At 35.7% G+C, this 14,510-nt stretch overlaps 1 protein-coding gene across 1 annotated transcript in view; it reads left to right on the forward strand.

Annotated features, from left to right (window-relative positions):
* LOC150091274 (organic cation transporter protein-like) overlaps positions 1-14,510 on the forward strand; it is a 212,738-nt gene that overhangs the window by 146,636 nt on the left and 51,592 nt on the right. The window lies entirely within an intron of this gene.

The following is a 14,510-nucleotide window of genomic DNA, read 5'->3' on the forward strand; positions in this document are numbered from 1 at the left end:
CTAATTATGAAAGCAAGGATATAGTAATCGGTAAAGTATGCCTTACTGAAACGCTCACTGTTTCTAAAAAAGTAATATCTTAGAATTAGTTGAGGTTCTTTTGAGAACCTCATATGTGAAAGATGTAAGAAATCAATTGGAAAAAATTTTATCATGAAAATGCTCATTTAAAATATTGAACACGGCATCCGCTGCATGCATTTGAATCCCATTCTAGTGATAAAAAATGTGGGTGAATTATTCTTAAAAGAAATAAGTTATCATATCATGGAAAGTCATTTGTTAAAAGTTGATCCAATGATACCACAAGCTGACCATTGCATTTCTGATTTCAGAAGGACAATTCAGTGATTATTTCATGGGGTATTTTGTTTGTTAATACAGTCATTCAGATATATGTTATATATTGATAATTCTTTTAATTTTAGTCATTGAGAAAAAAGTTTTACAGATAGTCCATTATTCAGTCTTCTTTACTGAAATAATCTTATTGTCAACTATGGCAAGATAAAAACTTACTTCAAACTAATTGAATATTAGCAGTTTGGTAAAATCACTTCATTAAAAACAGTGCTGCTCTGCTATAAGTACCATCTCGTTAAGTGCTGCTTACATGAAGTTACTGCCAAACTCAGCCAAGATTGTTGGATTTTGATGTACGTTGTCCATTTTAGTAAATTGTACAACTAAAACTGGAGCATCTTTTTGGAAATTTCAATATGTACATGCAAATTGTGAAAACAAGAAACTTGGCTGTTTTTTTTTTCTGATGAATGGGTAACCTATAAAAATCAACTTGTTTCAATGTATGTTTTTGTTTCGTTAGTGTATCTTGTTGTCCATGTGGTATCCCTACGTTGACATCTTTTTCATTTTGTCCTTGTTCAGAGTAATTAAGTGTTACAAGGTATTCCAAATGGTAAGCATTCAGGGAAGTAATTGTAGAAGCTACTAGGCTTTTCATACCACCTAAAAAACAGTTCGAAGCTTAGACCAAAATGGATGTCAGATGGACTAATGAGACTCGTGACAGAGAAGAAAAGTTTGAGATGCATATAAATTATCAGGCGACACAGAAGGCCATGACAGATATAAGCTAGTCTGTAATCAAGTCACAAAGGAGGTTAGGCAAGCAAAGGCAGATTATGACAAATCTTTGGCAAAGGATGCAAATAAAAACAGCAGACTTCATTACTTATGTAAACTCTAGGAGGAAGGGGGTGAATCAGATTGGCCCACTTGATATCGATGGTTTGACTGTTGATGATCCTGCTCAGATAGCTGACAAACTGAATGAGTATTTTGCATCTACATTCACACATGACGAATTCCATAGGGAAGTGGAAGACAGAAGCTTATTAAACACTAATAGGGAGCTAAATGATTTTGCAATAACTGAGCAAAGTGGAGGAGAAACTGAAGTTAAACAAGAAAGACAGCTGGGGTGGATGGAATCTATTCAGTTATATTAAAGGAGTGGCAAAGGAAATAAGCAAGCCCTTAGCCATGATTATGAGAGCATCTTTGGACTTGAGGAGGTCACCATGGATTGGAGATGTGCAGATCTATCCTCAATTCATAAAGGAGAATCAAAGAGTTGCACAAGTAATTACAGACCTGTTAGTTTAATTTCTGTTCCAGGAAAAATAATGGAGTCACTGGTTAAAGAAGTATTCCAGGATCATCTAGACAAGACTGCAGTAATGTTGTTATTTTGGTTTATAGGAGCATTAGCAACTAAGGCCATATTGCTCCGGGGTTATGCGGTGGTCATTCCCTGACCTTTCTGCATCCTCTGTATTTGGTGGTCATGGGCTCAAACTCCGGTCTAATGAAGAAGCGGGTGCTATGCACTGCTGCTCCTGCCCACCTGGCTACGGAGGTGCCTACTGCAGTAATAATTCAGACACAGCATGGGTTTGTTAAGGGAAAGTCTTGTCTGACCAATTTAATTGGATACTATGATAGGGTCACAAAGGAACTGGATGCAAAAAATTGATATCACATACTTGGATTTCAGGAAAGCTTTTGATACTGTTGCACATGGAAAACCAATTTTGGGGCAGTATGGCATTAAGAGAAAATTGCTAGAATGGATAAAAGGATGGTTTTGTGGGAGAGGACAGAGTAGTAATCAGTGCACACTGCTCTAATGTTATTAGTAGAATTCTCTAGGTTCGGTGTTGGGTCCATTGTTTAGTATATTTATCAATGATATTAAAGGAGGTATATCAGGCTTAATGGCGAAGTTTGCAGATGATACAAAGTTTGGCAGGATTGTTAATGACAGTGTGCTACTGCAACCCCAGGGGCTTACATCTGGTGAGTATGGGCTTAGCACACCCAGGGTCCTGAGCCACTGGATATCATCATTCTTCTTTTTTGGTGATTTCTTTCTATTTTTCTCTCTCTCTCAGGGTAATTTGGAATTTTTTTTTTTTTTTTTTTTGCTGCAGCATAAGCCTCAGGCTTCCTTGCACTATATGGCTAATAACAGTATCTAGAAAAGTTGGGCAGATGGGCTGAGAAGTGGCAACCGAAGTTTAATATTGACAAATGCAAAGTACTGCATATGGGTTGCAGTAACCCAAGAGAAACGTACCAACTGTTTGGTACGTTTCTCTTTGGTACTACACTCAGGGTAGTGGAGAATGAAAAGGAGTTGGGGGGAATTGTGCAGTCAGATATGAAGTTTTCTGAGCACTGCAGACAGGCTGCTAGAGCATCTTGAGGTTTTGTCAATGATATACAGGAATTTTGCTAGCAGTGATAAGGAGCTGATTATCCCTTTGTATAAGGCAATGGTCAGGCCACAACCTTGAGTACTGTGCACAGGTCTGGAGGCCTCATTTTAAGAAGGATGTAGAGTTTCTAGAGCAAGTATATAGAAAAGGGTAAGAATATTAGTGAGGGGAACAAAGGGGTGCTCTTACCAAGAAAGGTTTAAGTTCTGCAAATTGCAGCATCTGGAGACTTAGGCACCTGTGAAGTGATCTGATTAAGGTATATAAGAACTTGAATGGTTTGAGCAGACTCAATGCTGATGGGATTCCTCCTCTTGCTCAGATTGCAAACTTCAGAGGGCATAAACTCGAATTGAGGAAAGACAGTTGCAGAAGAGATGTGTGGAAATTTGCCTTTAGCCAGTAGGTAGTTGATTGCTGGAACAGATTAATGTTGTGGAAGTTGATAGCTTAAATAAATAAATTGAAGGAAGAACTACACAAACTTTTGGAGTGAATGGATGGATGAAATGGGAAGTGTTTTCTTTATTTATTTTTTTTTTTTTTGCTGATGCTTATGCAGCATCAGCCAAAAAAATACTATTATTGCTAATGTAGTTATATTATAGTATCGTTTCATTTATATTAATATCTTTGTATGCATGTCAGCTTCAAGTGCTTCTTGAAAATCGGTGGTCTTTGTATTTCTAGGTTGTGTTCACATCATACAGTTGCATTTTATATATTAGTAAATAATCCACTATTGCTTGATATTCACTAGATAAATGAACATTTTATAAATTATCTAAGCAATCGATAAAAGGGTAAGCAGCAGCCATTATCAGTCCACTGCAAGATGGAAGCCTCTGCAACAATTCATGTTGAGGGAAATGGACCATAATCTGCCATGCTGGTCAAGTGCAGGTTGGCAGATCGATTGTATTTAGCAGTCAGGGGCTTGAACCCTGATCTACAAAAAGACCATGTGCTGCTACACTCCCGCTCCTGACCACTCGACTATGGAGGCCTGGACACAATGGATAGACTAATCAGAATAAAATAAATGTACGCAGTGCACCAATTAAATAATGAGACTGTGTGTGCGCTCTGTGTTTAGTATTAACGTAAGAGGCCAAATAGTACATGATTACATCTGCTTGAATTTTCTCTTTCTCAACAAGTGCAAGTTGAAACTTGTCCGGTCAGTAGTTAGTGATTTATGATGGAAAGAGTAAGTTTTGTGCATGTCGTTTGAAAATGCAGCAAAGAGCAGTTATCAAATTTTATTGTAAATTGGGAAAAAGTGCTATGGAAACTTTTGACGATTTAAAGAATGTTTATGCTGATGAATGTTTGTCTTGACCAAGTGTGTTTGAATGGTTTCTCGTTTTCGTAAAGGACGTGAGTTGTTAGAGAATGATCCCTGACCTGGCCAACTGATCTTGGTTAGAAAAATTGAGTGAAGAGATCAATTTCAATGAGGTTGCTTACGGAGATGATGGGTAGCAATAAGAAATCTGTACGAGAAATTCTCAAAGAAGATATGGGTAAGAGAAAAATTTGCTCCTGTTTTGTACCGCATTCATAGAGTTTCGAGCAATGAGAAAAGAGAATTGGGTGTTGCTTCAATTTGACGCAGTGTGTTGACAACGACCCACTATTTTTGAGTAGATTCGTTACCGGTGATGAGAGTTGGGTATTTCAATATGATCCCAAGACAAAACGTCAGAGTTCAGAATAACATTCATCATCCTCTCCCCATCAGAAAAAAGTGTGGTTAGAAAAATCGCAAGTGAAAACCATGTTGATAGTCTTTTTCGATATCAAAGGTATATCCATCGAGAATGTTCTGCCTCAAGGGACAATAGTCACGAAAAAGTTCTGTGAGGAAGTGTTGGAGAGGTTGGAATCAAATTTGTCGGACGAGTGTGCGCCCCCATGCGGCACAACATCGCTTCGCAATAAATATGTGGGCAGGTATGGTCGGTGACTGCTTAGTCGGCCTATACCTGTTACCATCCTGCATGAACTCCGCTAAATATTGAATCTTTCTTGAACAAGTTCTACCAGGGTTACTTGACGATGTTCCAGCAAACGAGAGACGCAACATTTGGTTTCAACATGACGAGGCGCATGCCCATTATGGAAGATGTGTTCGTGACTATTTGAACGGGTGTTTTGGGCGTCAATGGATTGGCCATGGTGGACCCGTTGCCTGGCCCCACGCTCACCTGATTTATCGAGCCTTGATTTCTTTCTGTGGGGAGCCCTCAAATCTATCGTTTATGAATCACCTGTGGAGGCGGAAATGGATCTCTTCGCGAGACTCATCTGCACTGCTCTTCTGTCAAAGAAACTCCAGGTGTGTCCGCCAATCCATGCTGCGTCGGTGTCACGCATGCATCGCATCTCATGATGGAACCTTCGCACATCTGTTGTAACATCATGAAATGCATCCATTTTGTACTCCTTTGTTAATATTATGTCAAATAAATGTTTTCCACTAATTACTGTCTTGTGTCATTTCTGCTTTTTGTGCCTCTGCTACTACTTTCCCCGTGACGTTTCCGGTTATGGATTCCTATGCAATTCACATTCCTTTAGATGTTACCTACCTCCCCTAAATGTTTGTACCAATATTTTTGAGACACCCTGTATAGAAAAGTAAGTTTAAGGATGGTGATAAATGAATCATATGAGCAAGGAAAAAGGAACTGAGTGTAAATGAGGAAAGCAGCTAACTTCAGCTTCAAGAGAAGCATGCTTTTTCTGACCACAGGAGAGATTGGATGCAACATCTGGAAAGGGAGTTCTAGATAAGATAAACCTACTTCCCAGCAAACTATTGGCAAAGTTCAAAGCTTACTAGTAAAGCAGTCATTAGTTAATAGGCATTTATAATAACTTGGTTTTAGATTAACCAGTAGCTTAGTACTCTCATTCTTGATGTAATGTCAGTTTCATAATGAAATGATTAAAGCAGAAAGGTCCAATTTTGCTTGAATACCACCCCCCCCCCCATTCCCACAAAAAAAGTGACCCACATGCAGAGAAACAGATCTATAACAAACTCCTTTGAATAATCATTATCCTGGATGGAGAGATACTCAGAATATTCCGAAGGAAAACCATAAGCTCTTTCCATATTGTTTACACACCCTCATGCCCTACATTGGGAATGTTCCACAACTATGAGGAATGTTGAATGTTAATGAGCTGAATATGAAGAATGTTACAGAACTTTATCCTAAAGACACTAGAAGCCAGGTCCAGCCAGAAAGAACCCTAAACAAACTTATAAAGAGAAGAAATTATTATTGATAGGTATAGAGTCTGTATAATTCAGAATGTTAATTTGATATTTTGAATTATATAGACTCTATAGCAGTGTTTCCCAACCTTTTTTGAGTTGCGACCCCCGCCACATTTGCACAAAAAGGCATTTTTAATAGGGAAAAGAAAACACATTAAAAATAGATTTTTCAAAATAAATTTTCTAACCTAATATCTAATGCGATGGTTGTACTTGCATCTGGGCAACCAGCTTCAAAATTCATGGCTGAGTGTTAGTTAAAGCCAACCTTTAGGTTTTTTTTTTACTTTAGTTCTGTTTATTGCCTTTGCTGTTTTGATATGAAGAAGCATTGAAAATCTACTCTTGCAGAGATATTTAGAGGCAAATGGAAGTAAAACGCAAAAAGCAAGCATGGTGACATTTGGATATAACTGATACAAAGCACACCAGAACTGAGTCAGCAATTTTTCATAAAACAAATTATGTGCCAAGGAATCGTTCTGCAGATCCATGAATTCATCCTGTACTTCATCGGGAATGCTGGGTACATTCGGGGAAGCAGAGAATGGGTTTTGTACCAGGGCAGCAGCTTCTTCTGTAAGTTCAGGGAAATACTGCTGAAATTCCTTTTCAAGGGATTCAAGGTGCCCAGTAATCTCCTTCAGATTCTCATCCAGTTCACCTTCAGATTCCTCTACCACACTGCAGAGTTTTTCAAACATGGCAATGTTTCCAAGATTTACTTTCTGATGCCAATTTTGCATCTTGGATACAAATGCTTGAAGATTGTCTTGAAATTGGATAATGTGTTTCCTTTCCCCAAAGTTTCAGGTTCATCTTATTTAGCTGGTCTAAAATGTCTGCTAAGTAAGCAACTCTTTTCTTCCAAGCTTCATCATTAAAGTAAGCCACAAGGTCATGTTTCCCTTGCACTTCCAGGAACAATTTGATTTTATCTTTCAACTCAGACACGATCGACAACCAACGTACAGCAGTAGAAAAGAACCTAGTGATCAGCATTCATGTCATGGGTGTTGAGGGCTCCAGATTTGATGTAATTCACAAATTTGATCAGAGAATTGAGCACCTTTTGCAGAAGAGCTGGAAGAGTCTTACTGGCAAGAGGATATCGGTGAATCATGCAATGAATGCCCTTTGCTTGGGGAGCAAGTTCTTTCACTTTTGTCTGAAAGCCTGACTTTGACCCTAGCATAGCTGGTACTCCATCTGTAAAACCCCACAGAAAGTTTTTCCACTGTAGTCCTCCAGTTTCAAAAAAGGTATTTATCTTCTCCATAATATTCTCACCTTTTGTAGTAGTTTCAAGTGCACTACAAAACAGGAACTCTTCTTTGAAGAACTCTTCATGAACTCTTCTCCATGAAAACAAGCAACTGAGAACATGAACTTACGTCCATTGATTAATCAACTTGAAAAGAAAACCTGCTCCTTCACATCTACATATCTGAAATGCGCCACTTAATAGTGTTATTGGACAGTGATATTTGTTGAATCTTTATCTCGCTGGCTTCCCCAAGAATTAACTTCACCATCTTCAACATGCAGGGTTTGATGATTGTTTCTCCAATCGTGTAAGGTTTTTTTTTTTTTATTTGGCGGTCTCCAATGCGACTTCATATGGTGCTTGCACTGCTGCTGTGCTCTGTTGCTGAAACCTTCCTGTAGGATCAAGTCTCTGATGTCTGAGACCAGTTTCATGGCATCGAAAGAACTCCAAATCCTTTTTAGTATGTTCTGAATGCTTTGTCTCGAATTTTACTAAAAATGAATAACGGTTCTATGCTCTAAATCCATGGTTTTCAACCTTTTTTTAATAACGGCACCCCTAAGTAATTTATTTTATTTTGCGGCACCCCTACTTCAGTTTTGAACGTTTTGTAGATTCAGCACTGAGAACGACATTGCACAAAACACATTGTGGCTTCTCTATGCCATTGCTGATCAAGGTGGTAAAGCCAAATTTTAGATAGTCTTCTGAATATTTACATTTTTACTCCATGGGTACGGATTTAGCACGGACTGATGATGACCTACTGATGCTCTTTAGATTTTAGAAAGTGCAAGCAGTAGCTAACCGGCACCAACTAAAGGTGGTTGACTATTGGTGAATGAAGTTTGCACCAGTTTGCATTAGACGGCCCATCGCGGACATTATTGAATTACATCATTGCAAACATGGCAGCATCAGCAAAACGTGCAGTTGATCTTCAACTACATTAAGAGAGCAACTCACCTTTATTCGACAGTCCATATTCAACAGTCTGTTATTCACACATTGAGCACCGATTAAAAATGAATTTTGATATTGAATTTTGCATCATAGTGAAATTTTTTTTCAGTTTACTATTTGTAACATAGAATTTTATTGTAACACTGCATTTGTATATTTTATTTTTAGGGAGTGAATCTAGGTCTGCCACGGCAGAAATTTGAAAAATATTAAAGGCCTGCCATCAAATAATTAAAATAATATAAAATGTTTAATATATTTGAACATGGCTGGCTTTTAATATTTTTTAAGTATCCACTACACTGGATCTTAAATCACTTCTTTTCATTTATAAAAAATCAGTGTTACAACCACTAGCAGAATATTGCAGTGTAGCCATATTGAAATAAATAAGTGTTGAAAACCTTCGTGGTGAAATTTCCTATAAAAATAATTGCAACTAAAACTAACAATGGCAACCCCCCAGAAAACACTTTGCGACCCACAGGTTGGGAATCTGGGCTCTATAGTATCCTTATTTAGAATTTGTCGGAAATAAACATGTTGGGTAATGTATGAAGTTCATTATAGTTCACATGTTTAATTTTTATTTCTTAAATTAAAGTGAAAATTAAATAACTAATTATCTTATAGCCAGTTCATTACTAATTAATGAATAATATATAAAAGTAATTATTTTCATTTTACTGCACAAGCCTCAACTTAATATTCCCTCAACTTATTTTCATCTGGATTTTAATAAAAATTGAATTGTAATACATTTGACATTTTTGCTGTGATTAATATAATAGACAAATACATAATTCATTATTTATGTATTTAGTACATTGATAAAAAAAATAATAATAAACAAGTTCTCCAAAAAAAAGCAGCTGCTTTCATATGTATATGGCTCAAACTGAAAACATTACTTTTCTATGCATCTGCCAAATTGCTCATACATTGCTCTTATCAACATATGGCAATAGACATAATATCCACTGCACAGCTACAATATACAGTCTCTATCTGGATAACCCATGTGATATTTATCTATGGAAAGAAAAAAAATAATTTCCAAATTTGTCTAATTTTAACAAAATTTGGGATAGCTTGACAAATCTTTTAAAAAATCTAAATATAAAATGTCATTAAAAATCTGTCCACTGGAGTTAAGTTTTTTATACAAATGGTTGAATGGAGATTATGAAGACAAATAGGTGCTTTGCATATATGTGGGTGTGGCTAAAGAAAAAAAGGAGTCAATGATAGTTCATAAATAATTAATTATATTTATTTCATATTTATTACTAGTATAGGCAAAGAAATCAGGCATTTTCTGTATCAGCTAGGAAAAAAAAAATTGATAAGTGAAAACCCTATATTCACTTTTCTCAGACTCTTCCCACTGCCGCTCTTTAATTATGAGGTTGACAGATAAGAAATTAAGTAGTGCTCTTAAATTTGTAAATGCAAACTGTTTTATTAAAGATAAATCAAATAAGATTTTAATTAGTATGTTAGTTTAGCATTTGAGGGATGTAAAAAGTGATTCATGTGCTGGTCAGAGAATTTTCAGCTCCTGGGAATGGATAAGTTTTTGAAAAATTTTGCTTTTTTTATTAACCTAATTATCATATTAAATTGTAGTTGATAAATAGCTTTATAGTCCTAGTCATACTTATTAGTTTATTTTTAAATTTAGCTAGAGATTTTGTAGCTATACTACTTAATATTCATAGAACCTGCACATTGGTGATTTGGTATGAACATCATATCTCATAACTTTGTACCATATTGGTAAACAGGTAGCTCCAAAGTTTGAATCACTTAGGTTGGTGTGTCTAGGTAATTTTATTAGCTATTATAATTAATTTGTAACTTAAGAAGCATAACGTTATACATAAAGTAATACTTGATAATGTAAACTCTTTATATGTATTATACACAATTCATCAGAGCAGCAAAGCAAAGGACTCAACATTGCTGTGGTTCTGGGTGGAACTGAGGAGGGCAGTTCTCCGAATCATGGCCTCATGAGATCTATTGCTTGTTTCGTGTTTGTGGATCTATGTGGAACAGGACACGATACTATTAATGAGGATGTCTCTGTGTGCGTTAATTTTAAGAGTGTGTGAGGATATTCAATGTAAACTTAGCATTCTGATGACCATTTATGAGAGCTTGAGGAATAGGGTAGATGCCCTCGAAGGAATTAAGTTGGGCCCATCAACTCTCTCAGCTGCCTACCTCAATGCCAGAGCTTGCACTTTCAGGGCCTATGTGGGTTATCATGGAACAACGAAATAAGTGGGCTGTGTTAGGGTAACTAAGTGGGCTGTGTTAGGGTAAATTTGCATGTACACCAATGATAGGATCATAGTAAATAAATTTGAATTTAAAGCTGGTCAAGTCATCAAATGCAGACATTGTAGGGACATCAGTGACATGGTGTCACTTAGATATAAGCAGTGGTGGGATTCAGCCGGTTTGCACCGGTTCGGCAGAACCGATACTTAATTTTTTGTTGAGTTCGGCAAACCGGTTGTTAAAATGGCACTTGTGATCAGGATTCTCTCTAAGATGGGTGCCTGGGCAGCCACCCAATGTGGAAATTTACATTCCTTACTCTTTTTTAACGTTCATCTATGCAACAGCATATTCCAAGTGCCCGTAGTAATGTTCATTCTGTCCATAGGTGAAAAAAATTAGACGGAACTATGCTTGTAATATTTATTTATTCATTTCATAAAATTCATTATACCTTCGATGAAATACTACATTTTTATTCTCTCGCGTTTGTTACTTAAGTAAACAAACATATAACGTAAACAACCAGGGGGTGACACACTGTCATTTTTTTCAGCTTTGTGTTACGCCCTAAATTCACACGAGATATTATGAGTGCATTGGTGTTCCCCGATCAATAAAAACAATAGGAAGCTAGGACACAACGAACCAATAGAAATATAGATTTCAAGGGTTATCTTATCGCCCATTTCGGAAGCCGTGGAAGAATGTTCTTCCATGTTGGAATCCTTATGCCAGTGTGCACGTGGTAATTAAAACGTGGTAATTAATTACAACTTTCCTGTGACAAACAGGTCTATTGTATTTAATCTGCATAGCCTGTGCCATTTATTAATTCAGCAAGAAATTTTTGTTTAGTATCGATAAAATTAAGAAAATGTATGTTCTGACTGATGTTTATCAATGTATAAGCAATGGTATAAGCACAGTGATTTGTTTATAAAAGTTTATGATATGACCAACGTGGACAGAACCAGTAAAAAGTATTCAAATATATAGGCACATATCCGCTCCTGCTCTGTAATATATTAAAATAAAACATTTTTTAAACTTTTTGCAGTAGCCCTTAAAAGGATGAAAAGGCAACAGAGTTTGACAGATTTTTTTCAATAAGAAACCAAAGTCAGAATTTGTTGTATCAGAATTGGCCTTGGATGGTACAAAACAGTCACAAGCACAACGCACTCAAACTTGAAGAAAGCAGCACATCAGTTATTGAAATAAAAAATGATAACTCCAAATTTGAAAATCTTTCTGAATGCTGGACAGTGCAACAATATAACAATTTTAAAGAAAAATATGACGGACTGGTAATTTTTAACAAAAAGTTAGGTTGCGAGTATTGTGCAAAATATGACTTTATAAAAGAGAAAAGCAGTTTTCATGTGTTTTCAAGAACAGAAATGTTCTCAGATTGAGGCATCAGGGAAAAATAGAGGTACAACAAGCTTCTCTAAGTAAAAAAATGAAAGAACATTTTTCATCAAAAGCTCATAACATTTGTAAAGAGAACTTAAAGCAATGTGAGCAGGATTCAATAAAAAAAGTAATAGATAAGATGAATGAAAAATATTTAAGTGCTACTTGTAAAGTATTTAATACAGTTTACAGCCTGGCAAAAAGATGTAAACTGTTTTCAGTCTTTAAAATATATATTTTATAACTGATTTGGCATTGATGATTGATATTTTAAACGAAATTTCTCTTCTTTCAAATGTGCTGCAAACAAGAAATACAGACATAATAAAGGCTGAAAAACTCGTGATAAGATCTATTAAAGCATTTCAAATGCTTGGAAAGGAAAAGGGTTCATACGAAAAGAAAGTTGATGAATTAATTACTTCAGAAAACTTCAAAAATATAAAATTTGTAGAAAATCATCTATTTTTCAGGCTTCCTCGGGAAAGACTTTTAGAAAACATTGTAACGAATTTGAAAAAAAAAAAAAACTAATGGATTGTGAACATTTAAAAGCAAGTTGCTAAAAGCAATTTCAAGATAGGAATAAATTACAATTTCTCAATTTTTGGGAGCCAGATTATTGGAATATTGAAGAAGTACTAGTTCCATGGAAAGCAGCTGAAGGACAATTGCTCGTATTTAATGACATTTTTAATTACCAAATTGATATTAATGATTATCGAGATTTCGTGGAAAAAGTTTTAATAAATTCCCAGAATTATGCAATTCCTGAAAGTGTTCAAAGAGACAAAAATATTGTCAGAACAATTGCTGCAAGTTCAGCAGAAGCGGAAAGGGGTTTTTCAAAGATGAACATAATATGTTCAGAGAAGAGAAGTCACCTAACTGTTTCTAATATATATTAAACACAATGACTATTAGTCTAATCGGCCTACTTCTAAAGGATGGTTAAGGATAAATCACTCAGCGATGCTGCTCGGATAAAAGCGAAGAAAATTGCATAATATGTTCCTACTACTTTTGCATAAGTAGTAGGAAATATCTTAAATAACAGTTTTATTGTTTTTTGTCAGGTATTATTTAATATTTTTCATTAATATTTTAAAACTCTTTCTTATAACATAATCTAGTTTTGTGGACCATTTTTTATTGTTCTTATTTAAGTATTAACTGCATGAAATAATAAACTACCTTTCGGTATATAGTTTTTTTTTTTTTATACTTAGAACGGTAATTAGGGCAGCGAACCGGTTGTTAAATTATTTGAATCCCACCACTGGATATAAGGGATGCAAAATTTGAATATGGGGAATTACAATGCACAAGATATAGTAAAAATAAAGGAGAAATATTTTTTAAATCATTTATAATTTTAAATACAACAATTTTGATGTTTATTCCCTTCAAAGTACTCCTAGTCGTGGCTATTCAGCACTTCATTCACAATTTCCAAGATCTAAAATGGCAGTGGAAGTCCTTGGAATACACTGCCTTTAATTGCTGTGTTGTGTTCTTCTGAATGTCTGCTAAGTACTCAAATCATTTTCTTCTGAGGTGGATTTTAATTTTTGGGAATCGCATGGTGCGAGAAAAAAGTTGCATGGTGCCAGATCTGATGAATAAGGTGGGTATTCCAATGTTCTGATTTTTTTTTTTTTTTTTTTTTTTCCATTAAAAACTCTCACAGTGACAGAGGAATGACACAGTACATTGCCATGATGCAAAAACCATTTTTCTGGCCATAAATTGGACCATGTTTTTTTAATTTTTTCACGAAAGTCTTCCTAAAATCTCAATGTAGGGTGTCTGATTTGGTGGAACAATTTCATGAACAACACCATGATGATAAGAGAAAACGACAAGCATGGACTTGATCTTCAATCGAGACATCCTTACTTTCTATAAATAGGGGAGAAGAGGGAGATTTCCACTTCATGCTTTGATGCTTGGTTTGTGTTTCATACTGAAAGACCCAGGTTATCTCCTGTTATCACTGAATTCAAAAATTTGTGACTTTCACAAAGTTTTTCAAATTTTGACTACAAACTTCCACATTTCTGCTTTTGATTGTGTGTCAGGATGTGCAGAACCATTTGCATACACGGCGGCTTTCTTATGCCCAACCACTGTCAAAATTGTTCTTACTGTTTCTTTGTCAATATAACAAATTCAACTGATCACAGCACAGTGCAACTGTTCTGTGATTAGTTGAATGCTATTCATCTGTCTTGGCAATGCTCAATCAAATTTTATCAACATTCTTGTCTGTCACTCAAGTCAGCAGTTTTTTTTTTTTGACTTCTTGTCCTCATGGATATATTCCCATCCATCTCTGAACTGTGTGCGCCATTCAGACACAGTTGGCTGACTCATGGTTTCATCACTGTACACTTTCTGTATGATTTGCAATGTTTCTGCACAACTTCTACTAAAAATTAATAACGGTTCTATGCTCTAAATCAGTGGTTTTCAACCTTTTTTTTAATAATGGCACCCCTAAGTAATTTTTTTTATTTTGTGGCACCCATAC

This window comes from Mastigoproctus giganteus, chromosome 1, assembly GCF_048544385.1.
Source record: "Mastigoproctus giganteus isolate SK-2022 chromosome 1, ASM4854438v1, whole genome shotgun sequence".
NCBI classification, from domain to species: Eukaryota; Metazoa; Arthropoda; class Arachnida; order Uropygi; family Thelyphonidae; genus Mastigoproctus; species Mastigoproctus giganteus.